This window comes from Ambystoma mexicanum, chromosome 12 (genome assembly GCF_040938575.1).
Source record: "Ambystoma mexicanum isolate Mex_15411 chromosome 12, UKY_AmexF1_1, whole genome shotgun sequence".
NCBI lineage: Eukaryota > Metazoa > Chordata > Amphibia > Caudata > Ambystomatidae > Ambystoma > Ambystoma mexicanum.
Genome location: NC_090936.1, coordinates 953,547,422 through 953,562,561, shown reverse-complemented (window position 1 = coordinate 953,562,561; position 15,140 = coordinate 953,547,422).

Below are 15,140 nucleotides of genomic sequence, written 5' to 3'. Positions count from 1 at the left end.
GCCCCCACCCATGCCTCCCACCACCCCCAACCCCCAGCAGTGCAGGGGCAGCCTCCACCAGGCCCCCACCCATGCCTCCCACCACCCCCACCCCCCAGCAGTGCAGGGGCAGCCTCCACCAGGCCCCCACCCATGTCTCCCACCACCCCCACCCTCCCGCCACCAGGGGCAGCCTCCACCAGGCCCCCACCCATGTCTCCCACCACCCCCACCCCCCCGCCACCAGGGGCAGCCTCCACCAGGCCCCCACCCATGCCTCCCACCACCCCCAACCCCCAGCAGTGCAGGGGCAGCCTCCACCAGGCCCCCACCCATGTCTCCCACCACCCCCACCCTCCCGCCACCAGGGGCAGCCTCCACCAGGCCCCCACCCATGCCTCCCACCACCCCCACCCTCCCGCCACCAGGGGCAGCCTCCACCAGGCTCCCACCCATGTCTCCCACCACCCCCACCCTCCCGCCACCAGGGGCAGCCTCCACCAGGCCCCCACCCATGCCTCCCACCACCCCCACCCTCCCGCCACCAGGGGAAGCCTCCACCAGGCCCCCACCCATGTCTCCCACCACCCCCACCCCCCGTCACCAGGGGCAGCCTCCACCAGGCCCCCACCCATGCCTCCCACCACCCCCAACCCCCAGCAGTGCAGGGGCAGCCTCCACCAGGCCCCCACCCATGTCTCCCACCACCCCCACCCTCCCGCCACCAGGGGCAGCCTCCACCAGGCCCCCACCCATGCCTCCCACCACCCCCAACCCCCAGCAGTGCAGGGGCAGCCTCCACCAGGCCCCCACCCATGCCTCCCACCACCCCCAACCCCCAGCAGTGCAGGGGCAGCCTCCACCAGGCACCCACCCATGCCTCCCACCACCCCCACCCCCCAGCAGTGCAGGGGCAGCCTCCACCAGGCCCCCACCCATGTCTCCCACCACCCCCACCCTCCCGCCACCAGGGGCAGCCTCCACCAGGCCCCCACCCATGTCTCCCACCACCCCCACCCCCCCGCCACCAGGGGCAGCCTCCACCAGGCCCCCACCCATGCCTCCCACCACCCCCAACCCCCAGCAGTGCAGGGGCAGCCTCCACCAGGCCCCCACCCATGCCTCCCACCACCCCCACCCCCCAGCAGTGCAGGGGCAGCCTCCACCAGGCCCCCACCCATGTCTCCCACCACCCCCACCCTCCCGCCACCAGGGGCAGCCTCCACCAGGCCCCCACCCATGTCTCCCACCACCCCCACCCCCCCCCGCCACCAGGGGCAGCCTCCACCAGGCCCCCACCCATGCCTCCCACCACCCCCAACCCCCAGCAGTGCAGGGGCAGCCTCCACCAGGCCCCCACCCATGTCTCCCACCACCCCCACCCCCCCGCCACCAGGGGCACCCTCCACCAGGCCCCCACCCATGTCTCCCACCACCCCCACCCCCCCCGCCACGAGGGGCAGCCTCCACCAGGCCCCCACCCATGTCTCCCACCACCCCCACCAGTGCAGGGGCACCCTCCACCAGGCCCCCACCCATGTCTCCCAACACCCCCACCCACCAGCACTGTGGGGCACGTGGCCAGCAGGCAGTCAGGCAGCAGCAGGTGGGAGCGTGCTCAGGGCTCTGGGGGGCAGTAATTTGGCCTCCTGGCCAGGAGCGTGGTCTCTCGTGTGTGAACGCGTGGACAGCCTGATAGGGAGTGAAATCCCACACGTCAGCAAAGGCCCTTAGCGCGTAAACCCGTCAACAGCATATGCGCGCCTATAGTCACCTGCACGTGCAGGAAATTGTTGCGTGACACGTCCCAGTGTCAAAGCGTGTGATTGGTGAAAATGGATCTACACGCAGAAGTGACAAAGCGTGTGATTGGTGAAAATGGATCTACACGCAGAAGTGACAAAGCGTGTGATTGGTGAAAATGGATCTACACGCAGAAGTGACAAAGCATGTGATTGGTGAAAATGGATCTACACGCAGGAGTGACAAAGCGTGTTATTGGTGAACGTACACGCCGCGTAAGTGACGCTGTACGTGTGGGCCAGTATATAAGGTACATGTAGAACACCATTTCCTTGTACGTGCTTTTCGTGGAGAGCGAGTGGGTGAATTATGTACTTCTTGTCGTTTCACACGCGATTTACTTCACAGCGTTTCCAGTTCGTATTCCCTGTTACCTCTGACAGCTTTTTCTCTTTTTTCTCTTTTACTGGTTTACCTGGGCCTGTTCCCTCAAACAGTGTCCCCTTCTACTGTTGTCCTGTCTTCTCAGACAGCGTACACATCTTCTTTTGGCGGGGGTTTAGCCAGCCAAACGCGCTCATTTTTCACGCTCTTTTACCTGGCAGACGGTGAGTCACGCACGTATCCAACTTCTGTGCTTGCCCCGTGTGTAGCCTACCCCTTCAGAGGTCATTCTAGGCTGCGTGTGACACGCATACGTTCATTCTTGTGTTACTGGGTGCCACAGCGTAGTGCAGGTTTTTCTTTCTGCACACGTGGTCTAGGAGGGGTTGCGTGCACGTCATCTCCCTTTTTTGGGCCTCCTGTGCGTTGCGTGACCCGTCATCTTTCCCCAGGGGTTACAATCAGCCGTGCTAGAGCACTAGGGTACAATTACCATCTGGTACCCAACCCCTTTGACCCCCAATTGCCCAGGACAATTGTCTACAGCCACTCCCATACGCACATTAATATCAGTGCCATGGCTGGGAGGCGAGGATTCCGTAAGGGTGGCAAAGGTGGAAGAGCCACAAGTGGTGGCCGTGGTGGATCCGGTAGGGGACGTGGTCGTAACTTGCAGGGTGAGCCTGTCCCCCCATGTGTGGAGGACCAGTCAAGGGCACCCATCATCCCCCCCCTCCCCCCTCCCTCCTCCCCTCCCGTTGAGGCTGAAGTGGCTGACACCATCCATGCTCAGCCCTTGTTGGACCAGCCCATTGTGGCACCAGACCTGGCTGACTCCATGGCTGACTTCCAGGTCAGCAGGGCTACGACACGTGCGCTGGTGCACGTTGATGCCATCATGCCACGTGGATCTGGGGCAGCAAGGTCATCTGCTGCACCAAGGAGGCAGGGCGGAGAGGCTGCAGGGGCAGCTGCGGCTCCATCCACCCCAGCCCTCACACACCCAGCCAGGACAGTGTCGGTCCTAGTCCATGCTGCTGACATTCCCCCTGACACCATCACACTAGAGCCAATGCCTGCACCAACTCCCATGCTGAGTGTGCAATCCCACACTCCTGATACAGAGTCCACCAGGGCTCCTGCCCCTAGTGTCCAGAGCGGCGCAGGACACTCAGGATCACCACCACCTTCCAAGCGGAAGAGGAAGAGTGCTCGTCCGGCACAGGCTGATGCCCCAGACAAGGCTACACAGTCCGGCCCGTCCAGGAAGCCCAGCTTCACGGATGACGAACTGAATGCACTTGTCGAGTATGTGTCCGGACATGACAACGAGATGGTCATTGTTGCAGGATCCAAGACCACACCTGCACAACGCCAGGCACACTGGCAGACCGTTGCGGACATCGTAAGTGCCCTTGGAATCGTGAGGCGCACAGCCAATGATTGCTGTAAGCGCTGGAATGACCTAAAGCGCAGGGCAAAGAGTAAGCTGGCCTCAAGTCATGCCGCAACTCTAGTGACTGGAGGTGGGTCTCCAGAAGTATACATGGAACTCACTCCACATGAGTCAGTCGCTGGGACCTACGTCACGGAGGAACAGATCCAAGGCATGGGAGATCTGGCTGATTACGAGGCATTCTCCGGTGAGTGCACATGCATGTGTGTGTCATCCATGTGCATGGTGTGTGTGTGAGGGCTTCTGTTCGGGTGCCAGGTGAGAGTGTGTGCACCTGAGTCGTATGGGTCAGCCATGTGCTTCATGCAATCCTTCCTGCGCAGCTGCATTTGGCCATAGCAGTATCCCTTCTGCCAACAGTAGACATCTAGCACAACTGCACGCCAGTTGCCCTTGAAGTGTCACCTTGACACAACATATTTGCTTCTTTTTCACTGTTCATTCAGTCAGTTTGTTTGCATTCCACCACTTTCACTAGGCATGTCGCTGTCCACTAGTCACATGTCTGACATGGGTATGGTAAAGTGGAGTGACTTTGTTACCTGGATATCATTTGTACACACATGTCCCTGTGCAATTTGACCATTTCAGACTGGCAGCTCCAGGTGAAAAATCTGACCTGTTAGAATTAGAAAAGCTATTACATGCGGGAACTGGACTGAATGAATAGGTGCTGCCCTCCTCTCCATCTTCACTCAATAGCAATGGTACATGCCATCTGTGTGATGGCATGTGTGTTTCACCTGCCAATCACAGGCCAATGTGTGATGCCACTGCCAGGCAGCATGCAGAAAATGTGTTCATCTTCCATCTTGGTGTCATCAGTGTGTGCCATTTGCCTGCACTTCATACGCAGTGAGGGTGCATGCATGGGAGGGTTTTAGTCATGTGGGACATGTGTCAATCAAGTACTGGTTCTCTTGCTTCTCAGCCCTCAATGTGTGCCATGGTGCTAATGCCTGTTTCCATTTCTTTGTTTACATGTCTTTGCAGGGGAAGACGCACCTGATACTGCTGGGGTTGTGGAGATGGCGCAGACCCAGGAGGTGTCCCAGGGCCGACCAACCACCAGTGAGGGACGTGGTGTGGTGGTGGGGGAGAACCCACAAGTGCTGCAGGTCGTGCTCTCAAGGGGTGTCTCTGGCTGCACCTCCCCCGAGCTGTACTCAGGTGTTGATTCGGATGAGACCTACGTGCCGTCGCAGGTGAGTGTTCCAGGGAGGGATTCTGTTCTGTCTCACCCACCTGCACCAGGGTCAGTACCCTCCATGGGGATGTCAGTGTTGGCAGCTACGCCTTCGGTGGTTACGGATGCAGGGTCACACTCCGCGACATCTGATCCTGTTCCTGGGCCAGCAGATCAGAGGGGGAATGCAGTCCTGCAGCCTCAGGCAGTGCCGGCACAGCAAGGCGCAGTTCGCCTTGCCCCAGACAGGTGTGGTGCCCGCCGACGTGGTGGCCGTACGCCACCCGGCAATACCGCATGGGAGCAATCCATTTACGGTATGGCTACCCAACAGGCTGCATCATCCGAGATGATGGCTCAGGCCATGGATAGGGTGGCCACTTCCATTGTCCCCCCAGAAAGGCTGATGGAGCGACTAGAGCAGGCAACCGACTCCATCTGCCAGTCACACAGGGAGGACATGTTGGGGTCCAACAGGGACAGGCGGGCGGCACTGGCGACACTGCAGGAGGCCATCTCCATTGAGTCCCAGGGCCACAGGGAAGCCCTGAGGCAGGAGCTCCTACACCTCAGGACGACTCTTGTTGAGCTTGAGGCTTCAACACACCAAAGGACAGAACAGCAGCTGGAGCGTCTCACCCGTACGCTCTCAGCTGAGATGCAGGCAACGAGGGCGGAGGTCCGGGCATCCCGTGAGTTGTTGCATAGGTTCTGGTGTGCATCCTGTCCTCGGACCTCCTGGGTGGCCTCCCCAACCCCCCCGGGCCCATCAATGGCCATTTTTGATTGTTTCTTATTTTTATTTTTATTTTGATTTCTTTTATTCCCAATTTTTTTGGGACGATCTGTTGGCTTCGATCTGTTGGCTTCGATCTATTGGCTTCGATCTGTTGGCTTCCGTGGTTCCTGTGGGCATACGCTGCATTGTGGCTGGGCACATGCAGGCTTGTAATGTATTTGGTTCAGATGCTTGGGTTTGAGTCACACACACCCCTCCTGCTTCCCGTTTCCATGGGCTTGCAAAGGGTGTGCCCAAGTGACAGTGAATTACACAGTGACGTTGGACTCCCATGAGCTGTGTGGCCAGTCTGTAGTCAATACTGTGTATACATTCATAGTGCATATTGCTGTTGTGTTGTACACTGCATGTTGCATTGATGTGTAACTCTTCTTCTGTGTCTACCTCCCAATTTGCAGGTCCCTTCCTCAAGTCCACACAAGGACCTCTAGTCTGGAGATGGGGACCATGTTGGCAGCAGTGCACCTACAACTCTACATGGCGCCAACACTGCACAGTTGGTAGTGGTGGGAGTGCAGGCATTTCCAGGTGGTGAGACTACTAATATGTAACATTTGTGATGTCATGTTAATGGTACTACGTGCTCAAGTATGTTGTTGGTCCGGCATTGCTGTGAGCATTTCAGGTGTTGCAGGTTTCTAATAGTGCCACTGTACATAGTGAGAGTGATGTCATGTTGTGGGGATTACTTTGTTTACCTGCAATTAGCATGACATGGCACGGTGTGTCGTGTGGCAGTGCTGGGGTTGGGTTGGCTGACATGGCACTGTCCTCTTGTTGCATTTTGCAAGTGGGTATTCATTTTAGCTGCTTCAATGTGTAACTTCACAAAACTGCATTGGTGGTGTCTGTGTGGGTAGGGATGCACACATTGTGACACTTCCAGGTGAACAATCTCAGGCTGACATGGTATTCCCGGTTCATTCTCCAGACATTCAGGATCAGTGTCAGGTTGAGTCATCATTGATTGTCAGATGGAATGTGCCAGGGCAGTGTGCACTCCACAGGGGTGTGATTTCTATGTGAAGTAATTAGCCACTAGCTGTGTACGGGCTGCCTCCCCCGTGCCCTTTCCCCTCCCATGCGCAGCGGCTGTGCATGTGGTTGGGGATGTGGGGCCACCACCATGTCCACGGCCAGGCCCCGGCGTGTTGCAACGTTGTGCAGGACACATGCTGCCACTATGATCCTGCACACTACTGGGGGAGCGTATAACAGCTGCCCGCCAGAACGGTCAAGGGAGCGAAAGCGTGACTTTAGCACTCCGAATGTGCGCTCCACTATGCCCCTGGTTGTAATGTGGGCTGTGTTATATCTTACCTGGGGTGGCGTGGTGGGGTTCCGAATTGGCGTCATCATGTGGGGGCTGAGAGGGTAGGCACTGTCCCCTGTGGAGGTGGGGATTGGTATCATTGGTGAGGTTGTGACCTTGCTCAGTATCCAACATGCATGCATGTGCAGTGGCATACATACTTACCAAGCAGCCATGTATCGCCATGCCGCCCAGCTTCTAGGTCCCGGCTTAGGGTGGACATTCGGTAAATGAAGCTGTCGTGGGTGGAGCCGGGATAGTTGGCATATACTGAGGTGATGATTCCCTTGGCATTACATGCTACCTGCACGTTGATGGAATGCCAGTGCTTGCGGTTCCTATCGATGTGCTCAGATGCCCTGGGGGGACGTAGAGCCACATGGGTGCAGTCGATGGCACCTAGCACTTTGGGGAATCGTGCCACTGCGTAAAAATCCAGGGCGGCAGCATGCCTTTCTGCAGGTGTTCTGGGCAGGTATATGTGCCTGCGGACTGATGGGCGTGCAGTCATGATGTTCAAGACCTGGTGTAGGCAGCGTGACTGGGTGGCCTGTGACACCCCACCCACTATGGCACTTGTCCGCTGAAATGATCCAGTGGCTAAGAAGTGCAGTACATTGAGGACCTTCTCCAGGGGGCTGAGTGCTTGGGAGCACAGGGTGGGTGATGTGAGGTCATCCTCCCACTCAGTCACCAGGTCCAGTATGATGTACCTCCCATACACCTGGTCATCAGGCATCCCGAAAAGGCTGGTTCTGGGTGTGAATATTCTGGCCCTGACTATCCTCCTCCTCCTCCTTTGGTAGCCCACTGCCACTGCTGCTAGGAACGGTATGTTCATCCTGGCGTGTGAGCTTGTTATTGTTAAAGTCCGCAATTTTATGCTTTGCGCGTGTTCTAGGCGAGCGTGTGACCCGCGCACCCCTGGAATCCAGTTCCCAGTCCAATAGCGTATGGAAATTCACACGCACCACGGGATACAGCGTGTGGCCCGCGCACCCCTGGAATCCAGTTCCCAGTCCAATAGCGTGTGGAAATTCACACGCACCACGGGATACAGCGTGTGACCCGCGCACCCCTGGAATCCAGTTCCCAGTCCAATAGCGTGTGGAAATTCACACGCACCACGGGATACAGCGTGTGACCCGCGCACCCCTGGAATCCAGTTCCCAGTCCAATAGCGTGTGGAAATTCACACGCACCACGGGATACAGCGTGTGACCCGCGCACCCCTGGAATCCAGTTCCCAGTCCAATAGCGTGTGGTAATTCACACGCACCACGGGATACAGCGTGTGACCCGCGCACCCCTGGAATCCAGTTCCCAGTCCAATAGCGTGTGGAAATTCACACGCACCACGGGATACAGGTTCGCTGACGTACTTGCGTGTGTAAGTGGCCGCGCACCTATTAAATACACGTACATAGGCCAATCGCGTGTACGCGCACTTTTGTCCAATTACACGCGATGACACTCTGACGTGCAGTATCTCCACGTGTGCCCCGTCATCACGTGCTGAGTGGGGAACACCCGTGCGGGTCACGTCACAGACGCGCTTACGCGCTGAGGGACTCTGGTCCAATAGAATCGCGTATGCGTGCTGACGCGCTTACGCGCTAAGGGCCTTTCCTCGGATTTCACGCTGACGTGCAGGATTTTCACGTGCCAAATCACTCCGTATCAAGCTGGCCACGCGAAAACACACGGAAGCCCACGCTCCTGCCCAGAAGGCCGAGTTACTGCCCCCCAGTGCCCCGAGCAGCCTCCCACGTGCCATCTGCTGCTGCCTGCCTGCCTGCCTGCTGCCACCGTGCCCTGCCATTTGGTGCCTGCACATCAGCCATCTGCAGGGGTCCAGTTGCTGTGTCCACCCCTGCTGGAACTGAAGACTCCCGACTGGGATTATATCGCTCCACAGCCCAGCCCCAGGACCCAGTTGCCCACCCACACCTGCCTCTGGGGTTGCCATGTCGGGCACTTCCACATCTGGCACCAGTGGTAACCCCAGGCCAGAGGGGCAGAGGGGCACCAGCTTCACTGTCACCGAAGTTGGTGTCCTGGTGGAGCATGTCCTGGGGCAGTATGATGCCCTCTTTGGATCGTCCCGCGCCAGCAAGGAAGGACGGCAGAGGATCTGGGCCGACTGTGTGGTTGCCATCAACGCGGAGGGGGTGGCAACCCGCGACGTCCTGAAGATCAAGAAGCGCTGGGAGGACTTGAGGTCCAGGACCCTTGTGAAGGCCCGGCGCCTCGTGGAGGGGGGCCGGGGCCGCATGAGTTCCATCCAGATGAGGGTCCTGGAACGCGTACGCCCAGCGCTCCACGCCCAGATCCTTGAGAGGGAGGCCCGTCTGGAGTTGAGCGGTAAGTGTCCATGCATTACTGTGTGAGACAGGGCATGTTGCGGTGTGCTGGTTCTATGATACTTGCCTGTATGTGTGCCATAGGCCATGTATGCATGTATGTGTGCAGGGACATCATGGTAATGCATGTGCGACCAGTGATGTGTGATGCACATGGTTGTTGCATGTGTTGAAATGCCGCATGGGGAGCCCTATTCAGATTTTGAACATGAGAGCATGCCAGTCTCTGTACCTGGACATGGGTGGGGGTGAGGGATGGGTGCTGATGCCAGGTACATATATGGTAGCCATGTCTGTGTGCCTGACCTGCGTGTCTGTGACTTGTGCATGCCATGGATGCATGACACATGTGTGTGACAATGCAAGTGTGTGCATGTGATGGGCATGAGCCATGATGCATGTGAGTTACATATCATTGAATGTTTCAAGAGTCCATTGGACATGCATGGAAATGTCCATGGCATGCACCATGCCTGTTACTGTGTGTGTTTTGCCTGGACTGACCCATGTGTTGTGGAGGGACATGATGGAAGTGTACTTTGACAGTGGTGCTCATCTGCTATTGCTTCCTGTCTAGGGGACCATTGTACAGTGCCCTGATGCTTGTGTTCTTTGTCTCCCTCTACGCAGCGGCTAGTGAAGAAGAGGGCGGAGACGGCGCTGTGGAGCAAGGCGGCGGGGATGCCCCCACGGCTGCAGCGGAAGGGGTGGGTGAGCCCCCACAGGGGCCTGCTACGGTGGGAGACGGTGAGGAGCCATCCAGGTTGGTGGTTTGCACAGAGGAGGAGGAGGCCGCCACTGGGGCACACATGGGGCCTGGTGGGGGCATCCCTGCTGGTGCAAGTGGTGCAGTCCAGGGCCAGGGGCAGGAGGCAGCACAGGTCACCGTGGAGGGGCCTGTGCATGTCGCTGTCCCTGACCCTGTGAGTGCACCACCATGCACCAGCAGGGATGCCCCGTCCCAGGCCTGTCCGCAGGTAGAGGGGATGTCCATGTCACCTGACTCCCCTCCACCTGCGGACGTGGGAACCCCTGGCCGTGCGGAGAAGGTCCTGATTGGGGTCGCGATGCGCACGGCTGTGATTCGTGATGCCGTGCGTGCTTCCCGGGAGGAGCACGCACGTCATCACGAAGTGCACCGTGCCGACGTGGCCCAATTGGGATCGGCCATGTTCGGGGGTTTCCTGCATGTGTTGGCCAATGTGGCGGCCCTCTCCTCCTCTGTGCAGGCTATCCACCAGTCGTTCTCCTTGCCGTCTTCCAGCCCAGATGCCACCAGGGCCCCCTGTGGACCTGCCCCGACCAATGCAGCCAGCTCGGTGGGGATCCCATCCCTGCCACAGTCGGGAGTCAGAGATCCAGCAGGGGTGGACACCAGAGCAACTGGACCCCAGCAGATGGAGGATGTGACAGCATCATCGGGCAGGGCACGTGCACGACGGCGTCGGTGGTTTCCATCAGCCTGGATGCCGTCGTGCTGGCACAGGCAGTTGCGTCGGAGGCAGCAGCAGGCTCAACGTGGGAGGCATCATGGCTCGGGGCCATCAACATCAGGGGTGCAGGCATCGGCCGGAGGGCAGGAGAACCCTGGAATGGGAGTGGCTTCCGTGTGGGAGAGGTTGTGCCAGCGGATAGGTGCGGAGCGGCAGCGGGCAGAGGAGGAACGGCTCACGATGGTCAGGGCGGAGGACTCCATGCGGAGGGCGCTGAGGCGGGCTGAGTGCCTCGAGGGTCTTCGCAGGGAGTTTGAGCTTGACACTGCGTTATCCCTGCGGGACCTCGGGGCCAGGGAACATGCCCGCCTCCAAGCCATTGACCAGGAGTTTGATGATGCCCTGGCCCATGACAACAACCAGTGAGCCGTCCGAATAGCCCGCTGCCTTTGTATATAGTTGTATAGTTAGGGTTAGGTTTCCTTTGTTTTTTTGATTTTTTTTTGGTTGCGATTGGACAATGCACCACTTTTTTGTATATAGTTCACTTTTTAGTTAGTAGTCAGTTAGGTTTAATTTGGTAGGGCTCATGGACCCAGGATGATCTTCTTCATTGGCTTATTTTAATTTTTCAGATTATTTTCTTGGACATTCATCTTGTTTTGTTTGATTTGCTTTGTGTTTTTTCTTATTTCATTTCCATTCTACTTGCTGTTAAATACATATTATTTTTTTAATCTTCAATGTGTCGTATCATCTCATTGCTTTCAGGCATGTCATGTTGGGTGTTTTGTCATTCACTTGCAGCCATTGTGTGTGACAGACATGTGTTAAATTGCATTATTTAAATTGGGGGTGTAACATGTAATTGCCTTTGATATGTGGGTGGGTGTGATAGTTGGTTGGGCCTTTTGGCAGGGGAGGATGGGCATTACGGACATGATTGGGGAATGTTGGGACCCAGGTGCAGGGGGGCATGGATTGGACATGGGTGGGGGCATGCTGGCAGGTGCCCCACAGTGCTGGGGGGGTGGGGGTGGTGGTAGACATGAGTGGGGGCCTGGTGGAGGATGACCCTGCACTGCTGGGGTGTGGGGGTGGTGGGTGACATGAGTGGGGGCCTGGTGGAGGCTGACCCTGGTGGCTGGGGGGTGGGGGTGGTGGTAGACATGAGTGGGGGCCTGGTGGAGGGTGACCCTGCACTGCTGGGGTGTGGGGGTGGTGGGTGACATGAGTGGGGGCCTGGTGGAGGGTGACCCTGCACTGCTGGGGTGTGGGGGTGGTGGGTGACATGAGTGGGGGCCTGGTGGAGGGTGCCCCTGGTGGCTGGGGGGTGGGGGGTGGGGGTGGTGGTAGACATGAGGGGGGCCTGGTGGAGGGTGACCCTGCACTGCTGGGGTGTGGGGGTGGTGGGTGACATGAGTGGGGGCCTGGTGGAGGGTGACCCTGCACTGCTGGGGTGTGGGGGTGGTGGGTGACATGAGTGGGGGCCTGGTGGAGGGTGACCCTGCACTGCTGGGGTGTGGGGGTGGTGGGTGACATGAGTGGGGGCCTGGTGGAGGGTGACCCTGCACTGCTGGGGTGTGGGGGTGGTGGGTGACATGAGTGGGGGCATGGTGGAGGGTGACCCTGCACTGCTGGGGTGTGGGGGTGGTGGGTGACATGAGTGGGGGCCCGGTGGAGGGTGACCCTGCACTGCTGGGGTGTGGGGGTGGTGGGTGACATGAGTGGGGGCCCGGTGGAGGGTGACCCTGCACTGCTGGGGTGTGGGGGTGGTGGGTGACATGAGTGGGGGCCTGGTGGAGGGTGACCCTGCACTGCTGGGGTGTGGGGGTGGTGGGTGACATGAGTGGGGGCCTGGTGGAGGGTGCCCCTGGTGGCTGGGGGTGGGGGTGGTGGTAGACATGAGTGGGGGCCTGGTGGAGGGTGACCCTGCACTGCTGGGGTGTGGGGGTGGTGGGTGACATGAGTGGGGGCCTGGTGGAGGGTGACCCTGCACTGCTGGGGTGTGGGGGTGGTGGGTGACATGAGTGGGGGCCTGGTGGAGGGTGACCCTGCACTGCTGGGGTGTGGGGGTGGTGGGAGACATGAGTGGGGGCCTGGTGGAGGGTGCCCCTGGTGGCTGGGGTGTGGGGGTGGTGGGTGACATGAGTGGGGGCCTGGTGGAGGGTGCCCCTGGTGGCTGGGGGGTGGGGGTGGTGGTAGACATGAGTGGGGGCCTGGTGGAGGGTGACCCTGCACTGCTGGGGTGTGGGGGTGGTGGGTGACATGAGTGGGGGCCTGGTGGAGGGTGACCCTGCACTGCTGGGGTGTGGGGGTGGTGGGTGACATGAGTGGGGGCCTGGTGGAGGGTGCCCCTGGTGGCTGGGGTTTGGGGTGGTGGTAGACATGAGTGGGGGCCTGGTGGAGGGTGCCCCTGGTGGCTGGGGGGTGGGGGTGGTGGGAGACATGAGTGGGGGCCTGGTGGAGGCTGACCCTGGTGGCTGGGGGGTGGGGGTGGTGGGAGACATGAGTTGGACATGGGTGGGGGCCTGCTGGCAGGTGCCCCACAGTGCTGGGGGGTGGGGGTTGTGGGGGACATGAGTTGGACATGGGTGGGGGCCTGCTGGCAGGTGCCCCACAGTGCTGGGGGGTGGGGGTGCAAGGGGACATGAGTTGGTGTTCATTAGTTCAAGGAGACATGTGCCTTTGCTGGGGGGCATGCCCATGCTGGGTGGGCTGCCTGCGGGACATGACCAGGGATGCAGGGTAGTCCCCTGTGGTGTGGGCTGCCTGCAGGGGCCGTGGAGGGTGTACAGGGTACACCTGGGAGGACCCACACTGTCAAATCACTTGTGGAACTTCCCGCGCACCCCTGATATACACGCGCCCTGGCTATTCGCGTGTGGAACTTCCCGCGCACCCCTGGAATACACGCGCCCAGGCTATTCGCGTGTGGAACTTCCCGCGCACCCCTGAAATACACGCGCCCAGGCTATTCGCATGTGGAACTTCCCGCGCACCCCTGAAATACACGCGCCCAGGCTATTCGCGTGTGGAACTTCCCGCGCACCCCTGAAATACACGCGCCCCCAGCCTATTCGCGTGTGGAACTTCCCCCGCACCCCTGAAATACACGCGCCTAGGCTATTCGCGTGTGGAACTTCCCGCGCACCCCTGAAATACACGCGCCCAGGCTGTTCGCGTGTGGAACTTCCCGCGCACCCCTGAAATACACGCGCCCAGGCTGTTCGCGTGTGAAACTTCCCGCGCACCCCTGAAATACACGCGCCCAGGCTGTTCGCGTGTGGAACTTCCCGCGCACCCCTGAAATACACGCGCCCAGGCTATTCGCGTGTGGAACTTCCCGCGCACCCCTGAAATACACGCGCCCCCAGCCTATTCGCGTGTGGAACTTCCCCCGCACCCCTGAAATACACGCGCCTAGGCTATTCGCGTGTGGAACTTCCCGCGCACACCTGAAATACACGCCCCCAGGCTGTTCGCGTGTGGAACTTCCCGCGCACCCCTGAAATACACGCGCCCAGGCTGTTCGCGTGTGGAACTTCCTGCGCACCCCTGAAATACACGCGCCCAGGCTGTTCGCGTGTGGAACTTCCCGCGCACCCCTGAAATACACGCGCCCAGGCTATTCGCGTGTGGAACTTCCCGCGCACCCCTGAAATACACGCGCCCAGGCTATTCGCGTGTGGAACTTCCCGCGCACCCATGAAATACACGCGCCCAGGCTATTCGCGTGTGGAACTTCCCGCGCACCCCTGAAATACACGCGCACAGGCTATTCGCGTGAGGAACTTCACGCGAACCCCTGTAATACACGTAGCCCGCTCCCCCAGGCCCGATCGCGTGAGGAACTTCACGCGAACCCCTGTTATACACGTAGCACGCTCCCCCATCACGCGAACCCCTGTAATACACGTAGCCCGCTCCCCCAGGCCCGATCGCGTGAGGAACTTCACGCAAACCCCTGATATACACGTAGCCCGCTCCCCCATGCCCGATCGCGTGTGAAACTTCACGCAAACCCATGTGATGCACGTACCCTGCTGAAATCGCGTGTTAGACTTCCCGCGCACCCCGGTATACACGCACACGTATTTTTTGTCAGCGGGTGTCCGTGTTTGTGGGTACCCCTTTGCACGTCATTTTTCCTGGAGGGCCACAATATGGGACATTCATCATGGCAGTATATAGGTGGCGCACATTTCTTACAGCCGCAGAGACGCTACCGCCTGCTTTCTTGTGGCGGTCGTGTTTGTGCCTGTGCGCTGGTTTGAGCGTGCGCTTTTTTCCCCTATTCGATTCCATGAATACGTGTTGTGGGCGAGCGTGTGGGCGTTCCGCGCACTTGTGCCCTGTACTTCCCCCGTGACGCCCACGTTTTGGCAAGTTGTTCCCCATTCCGAGTGTTACGCCCGTGTTCCGCCTACTTTTGTTGCGTGCGCCGCGCTATGTGCGAATTTCGCTGTGGCCTGTGCGATTTTC